This window comes from Carassius auratus, chromosome 8 (genome assembly GCF_003368295.1).
Source record: "Carassius auratus strain Wakin chromosome 8, ASM336829v1, whole genome shotgun sequence".
Lineage (NCBI taxonomy): Eukaryota > Metazoa > Chordata > Actinopteri > Cypriniformes > Cyprinidae > Carassius > Carassius auratus.
This window is the reverse complement of record NC_039250.1, coordinates 11,618,317-11,625,485: the sequence shown is the minus strand read 5'-3', so window position 1 is coordinate 11,625,485 and position 7,169 is coordinate 11,618,317. Positions and strand designations below refer to the sequence as shown.

Below are 7,169 nucleotides of genomic sequence, written 5' to 3'. Positions count from 1 at the left end.
TTCCAGACTATCTTTATACCCACTGTCACACATCTCCCCTTGTCTGGAAAATTTGCAAAGACAATAGGATTCTCGGGAAAAATTCAATTGATTCCCATAACAGCTCCAGTGTGTCTACAAACAAAAGATCAAAGTATAACAATGCCCATTCTGGTATCAAATCAAACTCCTATTAATTTGCTAGGAAGAGATGCATTATGTAAATTAGGAATACAAATTTGGTGTTCTCCAGAAGGAATATATATATTGATATATATATATAATAGGAACAGAAACACAAATGATGGTTGCAGAGCCAAAAGCAAATGTTTATTGGACAAGACAGATAGAACAAGATGTGAGACAGACAGTCAATAAATGGGGAAAGTTTACCTGAAGCACAGCTATCAAAGTCTGAATTTCATTGCACAATAATGTATGATTAAGAAAGGGATGAAAATATAGAACAGAAATGGCAAAAAGAAACAAAAGGACAGCGGATTGAGATAGTCACCCAGTACATCATCATAGGTAAACAGGGAGCAGCTTTAAACATACCAGAAGGTGAATTTGTAAAAAAATGTTTCAATGTAAATAACTCTGTCCCGCATATTGCAGTATATGTAGGAAAAAATTGGGAAGCGAAAGATTTAGGACCAATGATGAAAAGGGCAGAACAAAGCAAATGGGAATCAACAGAAAACCCATTAATTTTTAATTCAGCTGACAAAAATTAAATCAAAATTTTGTGTGCAACCAGTTTGCTGGGAATTCCACAGGAAGTAGTTATCAGCCAAAAGAAAGTGACACAGATGACTACAGCATCTGATTTAATAAACACAAATGAGACTGAATTATTTAAGGAAATGGAGTGTCAGGTACCAACTGAACTATGGTAACAGATATTGGATTAATAAAATCAGCAAATCCAGTAAGAGTTCAACTTAAGCCAAATGCACGTCTACCTAGAAAAGCACAATATCCTTTACGGGCAGATGCTGAAGCAGGAATAAAGGACACAATTGAAGGCTTAGTGAAGGCAGGAGTATTGATAGAAACTATTAGTTACTGTAACACTCTAATTATGCCTGTAATCAAATCAGACAAAAACAGATTTGTTCATGATTTACGAACAATAAATGAAATAACGGAAGATATGCCAGCTGAGGTAGCAAACCCGCACACTTTACTGACAAATGTCCCTCCTGATGCCAAATACTTTACTGTAATTGATCTTTGCTCTGCCTACTTCACTGTACCGCTTGCAGAAGAGAGTAGATATTTATTTGCATTTACACATGCAAATAAACAATATACATATTCTAGAATTCCTCAGGGATATAAACATTCACCACATATATTCAACAAGATTCTTAAGGCTGATTTAGAAGACCTCGTAATAGACGGTACACTATTACAATACATGGATGATTTAATTATCTGTTCTACCTCACTAGAACAATGTCACAAAGATTAAATTAAGGTGTTGACAAAATTAGCACAAGGAGGACACAAGGTGTCTAAAAACAAATTGCAGTATTGCCAGCCTCAAGTGGAATACTTGGGAAGATTAATTGCATTTGGCACACAAGCTATAGCTCCAGCTCAATTAGAAGGTTTAAGTAAAACACTGTTACCTCAGACAGTAGGACAAATGATGACTTTTCTAGGAATGACTGGTTTTAGTGCCGACTGGATAGAAGACTATGAAGTAAAAACAGGGCCTTTGAGAGAAATGATGAAACAAGCAGGATTACAACATCTGAGCAATCCATTAAAATGGAACACAGATGCCTTACTAGCATTTGAAACAATAAAAAAAAGAACTACAACAGGCCCCTGCCCTGGGAATGGCAGAATATGATAAAATGTTTCATCTATATGTGGCAAATAGAGCTGATGGTTATGCATCAGCTGTATTAATGCAAGAGAACTGTAGTGGGAGGAAAAAACAGACTATAGCATACTACAGCACAAAGTTAGACAATGTTGTCCAGGGATACCCACCATGTTATCAACAGGGTTTAGCTGCAGTGTATTATGCTTATGAAAAAGCATCCACAATAACTATGGGGTACCCAGTAACAATATATACCCATCAGGAAGTTGTGGAATTAATAGAACAAGGGAAATTTGTTCTGACACAAGCTCGAATTCTAGCATATTCCTCATTACTCACATATCCAGATGTTACCATTAAAAGATGCCATACAGTTAATCCAGCTGAATTAATTCCTTTGACTTTTGAAGGAGAACCTCATGAGTGTGTGAATGAGTCCTTGGCATTTACTAGATTACGACCAGATCTTGAATCAACACCTATTTCTGAAGCAGAAGTTACTTACTTCGTAGATGGTTCTAGCTTTAGAGTTCACGAAGGAAATCATACAGGATATTCAGTAAGGAAGAAAAACAAAAAAGAATATGAATCTGTGATATCACAACATTGTGTACAGCCTTGCTCTGCTCAATTAGCAGAATTAAAACCTCTCACAACTGCATGTCAGTTAGCAAAAGGACAAACTGCTAACATTTTTACAGATTCAGCGTATGCTCATGGTGTATGTCATCTATTCGGAGCAATGTGGAAACAAAGAGGTTTCAAAAAGAGTGATGGGACTCCCATCCAACATAGTGAACAAATAGGGCAATTGATTGCTGCTATGATGCTACCAAAACGACTAGCAATAATCAAATGTCAAGCACACAATAAGGGAAATGACTATGTCATTAAAGGAAATAATGCAGCAGATTTAGAAGCAAAAAAAAGCTTCAGGGTGTCAAGTAGCAGTATTAGCACCTGTTGTACTTATCGAACCTCATCCTCAATTGGATGACATTATTCGAATTCAACAACAAGCAGGCCCCTATGAACAATCAATATGGCAGCAAAGGGGAGCTAAAAAAGACTCACAGGAGATCTGGCTTCCACATGAAGGACACATTGTTGCACCTACTTCACTGTTGAATATTCTTATTACAGATGCACATGGTTTTGACCATTGTGCAAGGGGAGAAGTAGTTAGAAAAATTAAACAGCAAGGATATTGGTCTCCTTATTTATATTCAATGGTGGATGAATTGTTGTCCACATGTGAAGTATGTGCTAAGTACAATGTAAGAAAAGGCATAGTGACACCAATAGGCCATATTTTTCATGATTCTGCCTTCATGTCCTGACTTTCCTCTAGTCTTGAGGCAGGATCATGACAGACCCGTGTTTTGTGTACAAGCACATGGCCTTGTCTTTGGGCCATGTGCTTGTGTTGTCTCGTTCCCTTGCCCCGCCCCCCTTGTTATCCTAGTTTTGTCGTGATTGCCTTACCTGTGCCACCTGTTGTGTCTTGATTAGTCTTCTTATTTATATCCCCTAGTGTGCTCTGTCTTTTGTCGGTTCATTGGTGGGCCAGTGGCGCAATGGATAACGCGTCTGACTACGGATCAGAAGATTCTAGGTTTGACTCCTGGCTGGTTCGCTCTGTTCTCGTTTTACAGGGAAGTCGTGGCCTAATGGTTTGAGGGTTGGACTCCCAATCGAAGGGTTGTGGGTTCTAGTCTTGGGCCGGACGGAATTGTGGGTGGGGGTAGTGCATGTACAGTTCTCTCTCCACCTTCAATACCACGACTTAGGTGCCCTTGAGCAAGGCATCAGACCCCCAACTGCTCCCCGGGCGCTGTAGCATAAATGGCTGCCCACTGCTCCGGGTGTGTGCTCACAGTGTGTGTGTGTGTGTGTTCACTGCTCTGTGTGTGTGCATTTCGGATGGGTTAAATGCAGAACACAAATTCTGAGTATGGGTCACCATACTTGGCTGAATGTCACTTCACTTTCACTTTCATTGTCTCTATATGTTTCTATATTGTGATATTTTGCTACCCATTGTTGCACCTAGAAGAAGACGTAGTGAGTCCTGTGTTTGTTTATCTGAAGTTAGTGTTTCTATGTTAAAAGTATTTGTTTATCGTGTTGACCAAGTCTTGTTAAATCATTTCATCTCAGCCCTAGTCGTTGTTTTGCCCCTAGTGGGTTTTGTTTTCCCCTTTTTGTATTTAATAAACCGTTGTGTTGTACTTCCTGTCTGCAAGTGAGTTCATCCCTACCCTCCACATAACAGAATGAACTGACCAACTAGGAACTCAGCAGACAGGAGGGCCTCCGAGCTTCAACGTCAATTGGAGTTCCGCCAGCAATGCTGGTTGTCGTCCCCCACTGTCAAGAGGAGTGTCACCCTCCCAGTGTCATCTCAGGGTGAGTGGATTCTGAAGAACTATGCCCGGTTATGGGAGAGTTTCTCCCAGGAGGAGCCGCAGGTTTCCCCCTAAAGGTCCCCACCAGCTGCCAGTGATCCCAGAGGGTCGTCTCCTGGCCGTTACAACACTGTGGGATCAGGCAAATCCCTCCCCGAATCCTGAGGCACCTCCCACACCCATTCAGTCTCCCCAAGAAGCAAGGCAGACGGTTCTCGTGGGAGTCTGCTTCAGAGTCCTCAGCGACGGAGTCTGCCCTGCCTGAGACCGAACTTCCTCAACCAGTCTCAGACCCAGCTGTGACCTCTGCACCGCGGCCAAGGAGGAAGAGGAGGAAGAAGGGGTCTTCCGGTCCTGCGTCTCTGTCTCCTCCTGGGTCGGCGATGCCTCCCGAGCCAGCAGCAGTGAGAGCTGGCATCCCCGAGCCAGCAGCAGTGAACCTTGACCCCGAACCGGCAACTGAGAGAACTGTATCCAAGTCCACAGTCGTGAGGGCTGAGGAGAGAGCCGCGGCCGACTCTCCAGCAGAAGCGCTGTTGCAATGTGTCTCGGCTCGTAAAGAGATGCCTGTTGTCCTTGCTGCCAAGACTCTCTCTGATTATTTGTCTCGTCTAGTTCAGATTTTAGAAGTTCCTGCCAGTCCTGTCTTGTCCCCAGACCCTGTCCCCAGAGATCCCGAGCCAGCCGCAGTGAGCGCTGATCCCGAGCCAGCCGCAGTTAGCGCTGATCCCGAGCCAGCCGTAGTGAGGGCGGTTCCTGAGCCAGTTTCTGTCTCCACTGATGTTGTCTAGTGTCCAGTAGATGTTGTCCGGTGTCCAGTAGATGTTGTCCAGTGTCCTGTGATTTCTCTCGTCATGTCCTCTGATGTTGTCAGTTGTCCAGAGACCACTCCCCACCCTACACCACCCAGACCTGCCCGGACCCATCGTCGTCAGCCTTCGTCCCGTCCTCCTAAGACTCCTGCCCCACCCACCCCCCCTGGTCTTCCCCCGATTAACTTTGTTGTCCCGCCTCCTCCCCTTCCTTGATTTTTTTTTTTTTTTTTTTTTTTTTTCACCCTAACCCTGCCATAGTGTATTCTTGTTTGCCTTTGTTGTCATGTCTTGTTGGTTTCTGTCTCTGTCTCAGTCAGTCATGTCCCGTGTTTGATGTTCCCTTGGGGAGCATCTGGAAGCCGCTCCTTAAGGAAGGGGTTCTGTCATGATTCTGCCTTCATGTCCTGACTTTCCCCTAGTCTTGAGGCAGGATCATGACAGACCCGTGTTTTGTGTACAAGCCATGTGCTTGTGTTGTCTCGTTCCCTTGCCCCGCCCCCCTTGTTATCCTAGTTTTGTCATCATTGCCTTACCTGTGCCACCTGTTGTGTCTTGATTAGTCTTCTTATTTATATCCCCTAGTGTGCTCTGTCTTTTGTCGGTTCATTGTCTCTATATGTTTCTATATTGTGATATTTTGCTACCCATTGTTGCACCTAGAAGAAGACGTAGTGAGTCCTGTGTTTGTTTATCTTAAGTTAGTGTTTCTATGTTAAGAGTCTTTGTTTATCGTGTTGACCAAGTCTTGTTAAATCATTTAGTCTCAGCCCTAGTCGTTGTTTTCCCCCTCGTGGGTTTTGTTTTCCCCTTTTTGTATTTAATAAACCGTTGTGTTATACTTCCTGTCTGCAAGTGAGTTCATCCCTTCCCTCCACATAACAATATTCCAACACCTGAAGGCCCCTTTAAACATCTTGTATGAGATTATGTGGATATGATAAAGCGTGTACAAGGCAAAAGATACATAATTGTTATCATAGACAGATTTAGCAGCTGGGTGGAGGTGGTACCATCCGCAGATCTAGGAGCAGGAACGGTAATTAAATTTCTAACAAGAGAGGTAATTCATAGATTTGGAATTCCATCAGAAATAAGTTCAGATAATGGGTCGGCATTCATACAAAAAACTGTGAAACAAGAATTACAACAATTAAGAATAAAACAGAGACTAGGATGCGTTTATAGACCTCAATCACAAGGGTCAGTGGAGAGGGTTAATGGAGTTATCAAGGCCAAAATGAACAAAATATGTGAAGGTACTAAAATTAATTGGACTGATGCATTACCGCTCGCACTAATGAGCTATCGCATGCAAACTAACAGGAACACACACTTAACATCGCATGAAATGCTTACGGGTCGACCCATGCCTGTGCCATATTGTATGGGTCCCTATAAAGGACCGCCTCTAGAACAATTACAAATGGAACTTCGCTCTTATATGAAGAAACTAACTGCCATACATAAAGATATTTACATGAAAAAAGAAAAAAGCCCAGAGAGGAATCGGAGACTGCCTGTCAGGTTGTTCCAGGGGACCAAGTTTATCTGAGGGTATTCCGGAGAAAATGGAATGAGCCCAGGAGAGAAGGACCCTACACAGTGGTGAGAGCTAATCCAACAGCAGTCCAAGTGGAGGGAAGCACAACCTGGTATCATCTAAACCACTGTACTAGAGTTCCCACAGGAAAGGCAGAAAGAAAGGAAAACAGACAACCAGACAATGCAGGAGAGAGCAATGAGGAAAAATCAGAGACACATGATGAAGTGCAAACTGACGAGAGCTCTTTCCTCCTGTCAGACAAACTGGAGAGGACAGAGAATAAGTCTGACAACATGTCTGAAGACCATCCTATGTCTAATGCATCTCATAATACAGACTCAAACTCAACCAATAGAAAGCAACCTGACTTCCCTTCAATTGACCAGAGATGTATAAAGTACTAGAGAACCATACTTGAGTAAAAGTACAAGTGCTCTATCAAAAAAGTGACTTGAGTAGAAGTTGAAGTGCTCTTTAAGCACCACACTTAAGTAGAAGTACTAAAGTATTCAACATTTTTTGTAACCATTTTAAAATTTACTACTCAAGTACTGAAAGTAAAAGTAGAAGTATTGTGTTATGTA

The 7,169-nt window shown here is 42.5% G+C and overlaps 1 non-coding gene across 1 annotated transcript; it reads left to right on the top strand.

The window, feature by feature from the left end:
* The first annotated feature begins 3,382 nt into the window (after window positions 1-3,382).
* trnar-acg (transfer RNA arginine (anticodon ACG)) lies at window positions 3,383-3,455 on the top strand. Its single transcript has one exon. It is a non-coding gene; the product is annotated as a tRNA-Arg (tRNA).
* Window positions 3,456-7,169: the final 3,714 nt, after the last annotated feature.